This window comes from Bidens hawaiensis, unplaced genomic scaffold (genome assembly GCF_021521415.1).
Source record: "Bidens hawaiensis isolate Kalapana, Puna unplaced genomic scaffold, B.hawaiensis_p1.1 tig00032033_1, whole genome shotgun sequence".
Classification (NCBI taxonomy): domain Eukaryota; kingdom Viridiplantae; phylum Streptophyta; class Magnoliopsida; order Asterales; family Asteraceae; genus Bidens; species Bidens hawaiensis.
Window position 1 is genome coordinate 139,363 of NW_027495418.1, and position 11,305 is coordinate 150,667.

At 35.6% G+C, this 11,305-nt stretch overlaps 2 pseudogenes across 1 annotated transcript; one reads left to right on the top strand and one right to left on the bottom strand.

The window, feature by feature from the left end:
• The first annotated feature begins 1,892 nt into the window (after positions 1–1,892).
• On the top strand, positions 1,893–6,150 carry LOC143582856 (putative disease resistance RPP13-like protein 1; annotated as a pseudogene). The gene is made up of 2 exons (XR_013144055.1): positions 1,893–5,346; positions 5,474–6,150. The product of XR_013144055.1 is annotated as a putative disease resistance RPP13-like protein 1 (transcript).
• A 2,042-nt stretch (positions 6,151–8,192) lies between these two features.
• LOC143582865 (photosystem II CP47 reaction center protein-like) lies at positions 8,193–11,243 on the bottom strand (annotated as a pseudogene).
• Positions 11,244–11,305: the final 62 nt, after the last annotated feature.

Here is an 11,305-nt window from a genome sequence, read left to right on the forward strand (position 1 = left end):
TAATAGTGATTATTCTGAGTTAGAATAATATTATAAGATTTGAAGTTTCATAAAGCGAATGTAGTGATTCTTATTTATAATAGTTGAAAGTAGGATTGCCACATTTACCCGTAACCTGAAATCCAACCTAAGAAAACCCGTACCCTGAACCCAAACTAACCCGACCCGGAAGCTCGAACCTAAGAAAATATTAACTCGAACAGGAACCGAAGTAATTCGGTTTGGTTCTTGGGTCCGAATTCTAGGTTTCGGGTCAACCCAAATAAACTATTAGTTTTAAAATCATATATAGTTTTAGGTATTAAAGGCTAAGCCTTAGCCGCTAGCGTTATCAGGATTTAGTCCAAGTCGACTGTTCTCATTCCACATATTTTGAATCGAATGTTTAACGCTTATTATTTTGAATATAAACATAATAAACACTTTAATTACGTACTAACCAACATTTAACACTAACAATACCTCAATTCGTTGTATTTATGTAAAATAAAATTAATAAGTTAATATAATATTAGAATTATGTAAATAACTGACGAAAACGATATTCTAAGTTTCAATATTCTAAATGATTTTTCGAAAACGTAAATAATGGAATTGAAACAAATTTTTTGGTTTAAAATATTAAATGTTTTTAATTAAGCAATTTATCTTATAAGACATATTAAATAAAATATATTTAATTGTATCAAAAACATATATCAAGTCATAAAATATATGTTTCTGAGGCATTTTGGTCAAAGTTATAGAAGAAAATATTGAAAACTTAATATTGATATTCTTATTGCTAAAATCCCTTATACTACATAGAAAAGTCGTATAAACAAATGACAGATAGTTCATATAGTAAATCGTTATACATATGGATTATAATTATAATATTCAACTTCAATAAGTTAATGTTAAACACTAAGATATATAATATGTATTCTTCATGTTTGCAATATTTATACAAAATTTTTTGTAAATTATTAAATAAATACACATTTCCAAAGTTCAAATGCATATGAGAAAATTTTAAATCCAAATTTGAAACCAATCTTGTATAAAAAGTTATTCACTGCTGCTCGAATCCCAACTTAAAAACAATTTGTAGTTTACCATACAAATCCAAATTCTTCGACAATGATGCACCTTTATTTTTTTTTATTTTCAATTATCTGCGACTTTCAAAATTTATTTTAACAGGATTGCAACTTTAATTTTGATATTTTTTTTACCATTAATGTTGATGATTGAATCAGTTAGTATTTACATTTAATAAAAATAAACTTTTATTCATATTTTGAAATGACTTAAAAGATAAGGACATATATTAAAATTGGTTGAAAAAAAATAAGGATGACTATGAGATAAACAAGTGACAAAAAATTATCGTACTCAATATATCTCACTAATAGCAAAGCTATGATAGGGTCTAAGGAGGGTAAGATGTAGACAGCCTTACCCCGTAGGGATAGAGAAGCTGGTTCCGGTGACAAAAAAAAATAATAGTATTTTATTAGAATAGATAGGTGTGAGAGAAGGTGGGAAAATGAACCCACCACCCTTGTTTGCATAAACAACCCCACCATTCAAACTTTAATCCTACAACAATGAATTTAGTTCACCCTACCTACCTCTCTTGCCACCTCATCCAGACATAGGGTATTCCACCGTGTTGTGGATGCTCTAAATGCCGACTCTTAGGAACCCGAAAAGTTGCAAAAACATGACCATAAAAGAGGGGGAAAATCGTTTTTTTTAACGGCAAGTTGTCCACTCATAGAAAAGCGAAGAAAAAAAAAGGGCAAGTTGTCCACTCATAGAAAAGTGAAGAAAAAAAGAAAAAAAAACTGACAAGTTGTCCACTGATAGAAGTGAATGTGGGGGCAACTTGGCATTAAAGAACACAAATCTTATCTCCACTCATGATATCTTACTTGCATTTATTCATAGCACACAGATTATAGACCAAATACTCTCAATCCAATTTCCAGTACTGTTAACAATGGCTGAAAGTGCTGCTTCTGCCCTCCTCAATGTCATTTTTGAGAAGCTAACTGATGAAGCTTTCAAAAAATATGCTCGCTCTCAAAAGATTCATTCAGAGCTCAAGGAACTGCAGACCACACTGACTCAAATTAAAGCTCTGATTAATGATGCTTCTAGCAAAGAAATAACTGATGAATCTGTTAGACTATGGCTCAATAGTCTCCAGCATTTGGCTTACGATATCGATGACATACTGGATGGTGTGGCTACCCAAGCCATGCATCGTGAGCTGACACATGAATCAGGAGCAATCATCAGCAAGGTAAAAAAGGTCATCCCAACTTGCTGCAAAAATTTAGTACTAACTCAAAGTTTGCATCACAAGTTAGATAGTATTAATGCTAAGTTACAATATCTAGAAAAACAAAAGGGTGATCTTGGTTTAATTGTGAAAGATGAAAAGCAAAAAAATAATAGTAGAGGAAACCAAACGTCTTTGCTTGAATCTGATGTTGTTGGACGAGAAGGTGAGAAAATTAAACTGCTTAACAAGTTGTTGGGGGATGATGAGTCATGTAAGGAAAACTTTAGCATCTTACCGATAGTTGGTATGGGTGGGATTGGTAAGACAACTCTAGCTAGACTTTTGTACAACGACACACGCGTGAAGGGTTGGTTTGAACTCCATGCTTGGGTTTGTGTCTCTGATGATTTTGATATATTTAAGATAAGCAAAACCATCTTTCAAGCTGTGTCCGGGGAAAACAAGGAATTTCAAGATTTGAACCAGCTTCAAGTGGATCTTAAAGAGAAACTTAAGGACAAACGATTTCTATTCGTACTAGATGATGTGTGGAATGAAAACTATGACGCATGGGAAACCTTAGTGCTCCCATTTCATTCAGGTGCTCGTGGAAGTCGGATAATTTTGACAACTCGCAAGCATGAATTGCTTAAAAGAATAGGTTTTAATCGGCTAGACCATCTCGAGAGGTTGTCGCACGAAGATGCTTTGTCTCTATTTGCTATACATGCATTGGGTGTAGATAACTTTGACTCACATGCAACACTTAAACCTCAAGGTGAAGGTATTATGAAAAAATGTGATGGTTTGCCTTTGGCTTTAAAGGCAATCGGAAGGCTACTGAGGACAAAAACAGATGGAGAAGATTGGGATGACGTGTTGAATAGTGAGATATGGGATTTAGAAAATGGTACGGAGGTTGTTCCAGCCCTTAGGTTAAGCTACCATGACCTGTCTGCCGAGTTGATGCAATTGTTTGCATATTGTTCCTTGTTCCCTAAGGACTTTCTATTTAACAAAGAGGAGTTGGTACTATTATGGATGGCCGAAGGGTATCTGGACGGGTCACCTAAAAACAAGACACTAGAACGTTTGGGCCATGAATATTTTGAAAAACTTCTATCGAGGTCGTTTTTTCAACAAGCGCCTAATGACAAATCTTTATTTGTGATGCATGATCTCATGAACGACTTGGCAACATTTGTTGCTAGAGAGTATTTTTTAAGGTTTGATAAGCAGATGGAGATGACACATGAAGCTTTAGCAAAGTACCGACACATGTCATTTATTCGTGAGGACTACGTAGGTTTCCAGAAGTTCAAGGTATTTGAAAGAGCAAGAAATTTGAGATCATTGTTAGCGGTATATGTTGGGGTCGCTGAAAATTGGAAGTGTTTTTTCTTATCAAATAAAATTTTGGTTGATGTACTTCCTCGGTTACCACTATTAAGGGTTCTTTCGTTGAGTCGCTTTCATATAAGTGAGGTACCAGATTTCATTGGTAATTTAAAGCACCTGAGGTATCTTAATCTATCTCGAACTTTAATCGAAGAGTTACCAGAGAATTTTGGTAATCTCTATAATTTACAAACATTGATTGTTTGTGGGTGTCGGCATTTGACTACGTTGCCTAAAAACTTCCTAATGCTTAAAAATTTGAGGCATTTTGACATCAGAGATACTCCACTTTTGAAGAGGTTGCCCTTGGGGATTGGCGAGTTAACAAACCTGCAAACACTCCCTAAAGTTATCATTGGAGGAGACGGTGACTTTGCAATAACCGAGCTTATGGGGTTAAAGAACCTCCACGGGGAAATTTCCATTGAAGGATTGCAAGAAGTGCAAAGCCCAATGTATGCACAGGAGGCCAACTTATCTCTAAAAAGGCTTACTAAATTAGAGCTGAAATGGGGTGACGGTTCATGAAGGGGAACAATTGACACGGAGGTTCTCAATGAGCTTACTCCGAACACTGATACGCTGAATTATCTTGATGTTGAGAATTATAGTGGAATAGAGTTTCCATGTTGGGTTGGGGATCCCTCTTTTCATGAATTGGTTCATGTGTCGTTGCGAAGCTGTAGAAACTGTACATCACTACCGCCATTTGGCCAGCTAACTTCACTTAAGGAGTTGCTTATTCGATGAGGTTAAAGTAATAAGTTTAGAATTAACCAGGAATATTGATATTGCCTTCCCTTCACTTGAAATTCTAAGGTTTGAAGATATGTTGGGTTGGGAGGTATGGTCAGCCAATGGCAAGGTTATAGATGCAGTGTTTCCACGCTTTCGAAAGCTCTATATAGAAAATTGCCCCAAATTGAATGACGTCTCACTTCAAGCATTGCCTTCACTCAGGGTTCTACTAACAAGGAACTGTGGTGATGGCGTGTTGAGAAGTCTGGTTCGTGCAGCTTCATTGATAACAAAGTTGACAGTTGATTCTATTCTCGGGCTTACAGATGACGTGTGGAGAGGTGTTATAAAGTATCTTGGGCAGTTAAAAACATAAGTATCTATAACTGTAATGAAATAAGATACTTGTGGGAATCAGAAGCAGAGGCAAGTAAGGTTTTTGAGAATTTAAAGGAATTGAACTTATATGGATGTTCAAATTTGTTGAGTTTAGGAGAGAAAGAGGAGGAGGAGGATAATTTTGGGTGCAACGTCCTATCATCTCTTAGGGTATTACATGTACAAAATTGTGACAGCATGGAACGTTGTTGTTGTCCAAATAGCATTGAGAGTTTGACAATCTTGGGTTGTAGCTCAGTTACAAATGTCTCATTCCCAAAAACAACAGGAGGTGGGGGGCAGAAGCTGAGGTCACAATAGGTTATTGTGTATAACTAATGGAAACGATCGCCAACACATACATACCAATGCTAGAATACATACAGATAGATAACTGGGAAAATCTGCAATCAATCATTAAATTGAGTAACTTCATTCTCCTTACCACCATGAAAATAACAGATTGTCCAAGTCTCGAGTCATTTCTTAACATCCAACTTTCAAATCTCACCAGTTTGACAATAGAAAACTGTCAAAATCTTAAGTCACTTCCTGACCTTCATCTGTCGAATCTCACCAGTTTGTTAATAATAAGCTGTCAAAACCTAAATTCATTTCCTGATATCCAACTGCCAAATCTCACAGAATTGACAATAAGTAAGTGTGAGCATGGAGTCATTTGACCTTCAGCTGATGAATCTCACCTTGTTAAATGATCTAGCAATAACATATTGTCCAAGTATTGATGCTTCATTTCCTCGTGGGCATTGGCCCCCCAAGTTGAGTTCACTTAGAATCGGGGGGTTGAAAAAGCCCATCTCAGAATGGCCCCCCCAGAATTTTCCAGCTTCTCTTGTTGACATGGATTTATATGGTGATCCCCATGTGAGTAACTTTAGTCAGTGTTCCTACCTTTTTCCTACATCTCTTACTAAACTTCAAATATCCCGTCTCAATGAATTGGAATCACTTTCAACGGGACTCCAACACCTCACATCCCTTCAACATCTCGAAATCTGCTCATGCCCAAAGGTGAAACATCTACCAGAAACACTGTTGCCTTCACTTTTGAGTTTGGAAATCATTGATTGCCGAAATCTTGTCGAAAGGTGTAATGGAAGAGGCTCACACTACTGGCCCCTCATCTCTCATATACCCTGCATAGAGATATACTGAGGTACTTGTTTATTAAATACCATTTTGATTCTTTCAATATGCATAAAGTAAATATTTATTTTGCTTTCATTCAAACAACAAAATTTACATTTTATCCCAACACAAGTGCATATGCTTTTAGAAATTTTGTTTCTGTCAACATGAACTTTTGGTGAACTGGAATTTGTTGCATAAAATCTAAAATTAATTTAATGGTAACAATATGAATTAATTAATATGCTTAATTGAAACATTCTGTGAGCAATTCGATATGATTTTAACATAACTATTATTTGACATGTTACTAGAGGTGATGATACCGCAGTATGTGTGCAGCTCAGGTGCCTAGGGGAGCTTAGTAAAGCAGGTCGGTCCCGCCTACTGCAATACTAAACTTCACCATTTAAATATGCAAGTTCGGATATATAAAATTGCACCAAATATTACATAATGCAGCAAGAATAGTAACAATTTAAATGTGCAGTTTATTACATTATATAGCAGGTTTGCAGTTTATACCATATTTAATGTGATGCAATCTTGAATATAAATTTGCATTTAAATGTGCAGGTTGTTTATAGGTTATACCATCATGTGCTGCATGTACCATGGGCAAAAGAGTAATTTGTCAAAGCCTAAAGGAATTAATAAAATTGCTGCACAAGTGATCAATGGAAGTGGGCATCATAATCTTAGTCCATTTTATAGTCAATTTTATCCTCAAGTGATCAACTTTAAATTCCATTCATATTCCAGTATCTATATTAATTTTGACAAAGGTTATATATATCAAAATCATGATGTATACGTATTAAAAGCAGATGCAGGTTTGTACAGTTGCATTTTCAATTTTTGTTGAGTTTTTTGTTATTTTTTCTATGTTAAATTGAAGCGGGAAGTTTAAGTGTTATATAAACAGGTGATGTGCTTACTAATCATTTTGTACCAATGCACCATTGATCATCAAACTCGCCGCCTTTTTAGATGGAGACGTTTTCTTTTTAACTCTAACAAGGTTCATTACAAAAGTCCTTGGCTCAGTTGTCTTTATCTTGATCCTTACGGGCCTCTTGAATTATCTCTTCCCTATTTTTTTTTATTTGATTTGTTTTTGTCTATCTTTTTTATTATATTTGTTTTATTTATTATTTATAGGAATTCTCTTGTTAAGACCCTATGAATCGATTCAAACCTCAGATTCATACTAGAACCACGATGATTCAATAAAAATACTAAGTTAAGCCCAAAGATTCCCTGAGTAAGAACCATCAGATCATCGCTTATTCCACGAATAGATAATAACCAAAAATCCGAAGAAAGATTTATCTTTGCGTCAAAATAAGTATAAAAAGGCTTTTGAAATTTGAAAGAAGAAAAAATTTCGATTTATATTTCTAAATTCTAATTCTTGTAAATTTTTTGGAGTCTGGCCGCGAGGTTTGAATATTAAGTATGAATCATAGTTTAAATATTTCTTAATCTATTTCATATATTCCGTGTTCCAGATACTAGAATAAATATCCGACGAAGGAGAACCATCTCTATCAAGATGACAGACCCATTCTCTGTACTATCAATAGGATCAATTATAACAAGTCACACACTCATATTCCAGAAATACAGAAACAAAGAAATTCTACGATCGAACTACCAAAATCAAATTAGCTAGAAATCCGAGCTCTAAAGGATTCATTTTTTATTTAAAAGCTAGGACTTGGGGGTTCTAATTCATTGAAATTCCATCCAATAAAACGGAAGAATTATAAATCTCTAAAATAATAGATAGAAATACCGCAAATAGAGCCATTGCGACGCCCATCAAAGGGGTCGTTCCCACCCAGGAGCTACTTTACCATATTCAGAATTCAAGGGTTTTAATAAAACCCCTACAGTAGTTCGTCTTGGACCAGATTTAGAATCGTTCTCAACAGTTTGTGTAGCCATAAATCCTATTTTATTCATTGAAATATGTTAACTTTGTATACCATCCCATTGTAAATAAACGATCTTATCATAGATCCATTGTGGTCTTGAAATTATATAATAATGGAAACAGCAACCCTAGTCGCCATCTTTATATCTGGTTTACTTGTAAGTTTTACTGGTACGCCTTATATACCGCTTTTGGGCAACCTTCTCAACAACTAAGAGATCCATTCGAGGAATATGGGGACTAATTGAAGTAATGAGCCTCCCAATATTGGGAGGCTCATTACTTCAATTGCGATAATGAAAAATCATTTCATTTTTTTATTTTTTAGTTGAAATTTTTGGCGGTTCTCTAAAAAAGATAGCGAAAAAAATTATCCCTAGAGTCGAGACTAAGAGGAATGTATAAACCAATGCTTCCATAGATTCGATCGTGGTTTACAATTATAGCTTCCATACCTGTTTATTTTTGGGGGATCATATTCCGGATAAAGAAAGAGCAAGAGTAACAAAAAAAATGACGATTCAAATCAAGATTTATCTGGTACCCTATATAAAAATAAAATCATAAAAAGAAAATCGATTCGAAAGAGACCAAAGAAATGTTGTATCAGGCTACTTGTCTTCTTGTAGTTGAATCTCCAAGTTTTTGGAATGCTCCAAATTCTACTTGAGCATCCAAATCTGGGTCAATACCAGCGAAAACATCTCTAAACAAGGTTCGAGCACCATGCCAAATGTGTCCGAAGAAGAGCAAAGCAAATGAAGCATGTCCAAAAGTAAACCAACCCCTTGGACTGCTACGAAAAACACCATCAGATTTCAAAGTAGCACGATCTAATTCAAAAATTTCCCCCAATTGAGCGCGTCTAGCATATTTTTTGACAGTAACAGGATCACTATAACTGACTCCATTAAGTTCACCACCGTAGAACTCAACAGTTACACCAACTTGTTCGACACTATACTTAGATTCTGCCCTTTGAAACGGAACATCGGTCCTAACAATCCCGTCTCCGTCTACCAAAACGACCGGAAATGTTTCAAAAAGGTAGGCATACGACGTACAAAAAGTTCACGGCCTTCTTTATCTCTAAAGATAGGATGTCCTAACCATCCAACCGCTATTCCATATCCGTTATCCATTGAACCCGCCCTAAATAATCCCCCTTTTGCCGAATTATTTCCGATGTAATCATAAAAGGCTAATTTTTCAGGAATTTTAGCCCAAGCTTCTGATAAACTTTGATTTTCGGCTAATCCAGCACTGACTCTTCTATATATTTCTTGTTGGAAGTATCCCTGATCCCATTGATAACGAGTAGGCCCAAATAATTCGATGGGAGTAGTCGCTGAACCATACCACATAGTTCCGGCAACAACAAAAGCTGCAAAAAAGACAGCAGCGATACTACTGGAAAGGACAGTTTCAATATTGCCCATACGCAATCCTTTGTATAGACGTTGGGGCGGGCGGACGCTAAGATGGAATAGACCTGCTTTGGTGTATGTGTTGGATATAGTCATGTAGTCTTAAACACAACGATAAAAGGTACCATTAAACAAATCATACCTTGAATTATAGTTCCAAGCTTAAACGTTCATGAATCGGATGGTTACAAAGTTGACGAGTGTAGACAATGACTGGCGTTGGTCAACGCCAAGTCAATTGATATTAGGTCTGCGTTGGAAAGTGCTATACAATGGCTCATTTTACAAAAAAAAAATGTTGGTTTTGCCTGTACCTAGCGTCGGGTGAATTGATTAACCTGTTGAACTAATTTATCGTTGGACATTGACAAACTTGGCGGCCAAGTCACATGCTTGGCGCCTCAAAATTGTGCACTACGTCGTGCCTTATGATGAACCTGAACTAATTATATGTTTTAAATAGTTACTGCTTATATAAAACTTTTAAGGTTCATATACATGCTCAAATCAAAATCAAAGTATCAAAATCAAAATATCATATTCCAATTACTATTGGACTTTAAGACAAATTTACGTTTCTCAGTTAAGACTTAATTATAAACCTTTTGGTAAACTTGTTGTAAGATGAAAACTACTAAAGTGTAAATCGCACGGTATCATTGTCACATTAGATGATTAAAACGTGTAGTCACTTGAAAGCAGCAATTTAGGCTTACGAAAACGTACAAGCGGTTGTTCTTTAAGGTCAATCCGAATGTTTGGTCAAATAACATCAAAAACATTCATTAATAAGTAGCAGCCTAAACCAAGACATTTTGAGTACTGGATTTAACATAAAGCGGGACTCAAACAAGAAATTACGCTCAACATACGATTTTTGCTCTACTTGTCGCACGTGGGAGCTCTACCAACCCTTCCAGCGACACATTTTTTTCCCAAAGATCAGTCATAGTGTCAAACTCTAGTCGTACTTTCAGCAACATCGGTATCTTGGCCATGATAAGCTTCACAAAGTCCATTTCTGGCTTCATCCCGGTGAACTCTGTCATCTTTAATTCACGGAGATGTTCCAAGCTGGTGTATGAATAGTCTAGTGGGTCAAAGGAATCCATATCGATTTGTGACACCACATTCTTTCGGTTATAACTGCACATCTATTTAAAAGAAAAGTATTTCAGCTAAGTGAAAAATGAAAAAGATTGATATTTTATACATATTACAATTTATACTCATATACCTCCAATTTAATTTTCTTAATGTTTGGGGAGTTTGAAATCAAAAGAAGGACAAAACGTAACTCGTCTTTTTTCGCAAAAGACAAACCAACTAAGCGAAGAACGTTGAGGCGGACTGTCAAATTTGCAAACTTCATTGGGATAACACCTGAAGCAAAGAGCTTTAACCACAAACAAATATTAGCATAAAACTATTAATATGGAGTACTTAACAAAAATAGTAGGTGAACCAGTTTTGATACTTTTATTCTAAAAAAACACGGTTCAACTAGAGCCCGTTTTGACCCGAACAATATTAATACATTTTAAAGACAACCCATTATTATTCAAGGGGTTAATGAGCTATGGGTTACCTTAACAGGACAACAACTCATATGCAGATGTTCAACCAAAGGCAAACGCTGGAATAGATCAACAAACTTAGAAGACACTTCACCCAAGAAATACTTATCATCTTCAATCTACAGTAAATAAAATAGATATGAACTATCATGAAACTAGCTTAAACATAGAAGCCTTTCACAAAGTCGCGTTAATACTAATTAATGGTTCTTACCAGAGTGAAGTTCTTAATTAGGGAGTTGCAAATACTCGGCCTAGTCGGGAGTACCTGAGAATTACTCGTCGAGTACTCGGCCAAGGTGGGGAGTACTAAGGGATTACTCGTCAAGTACTCGGCGCGTAGGCGCAGTTTTTGCAGCCATTGATGAAAGTGAAACTATACTTATTGAAGAAGATGATAACTTGCATATAATCTACCTCTAGG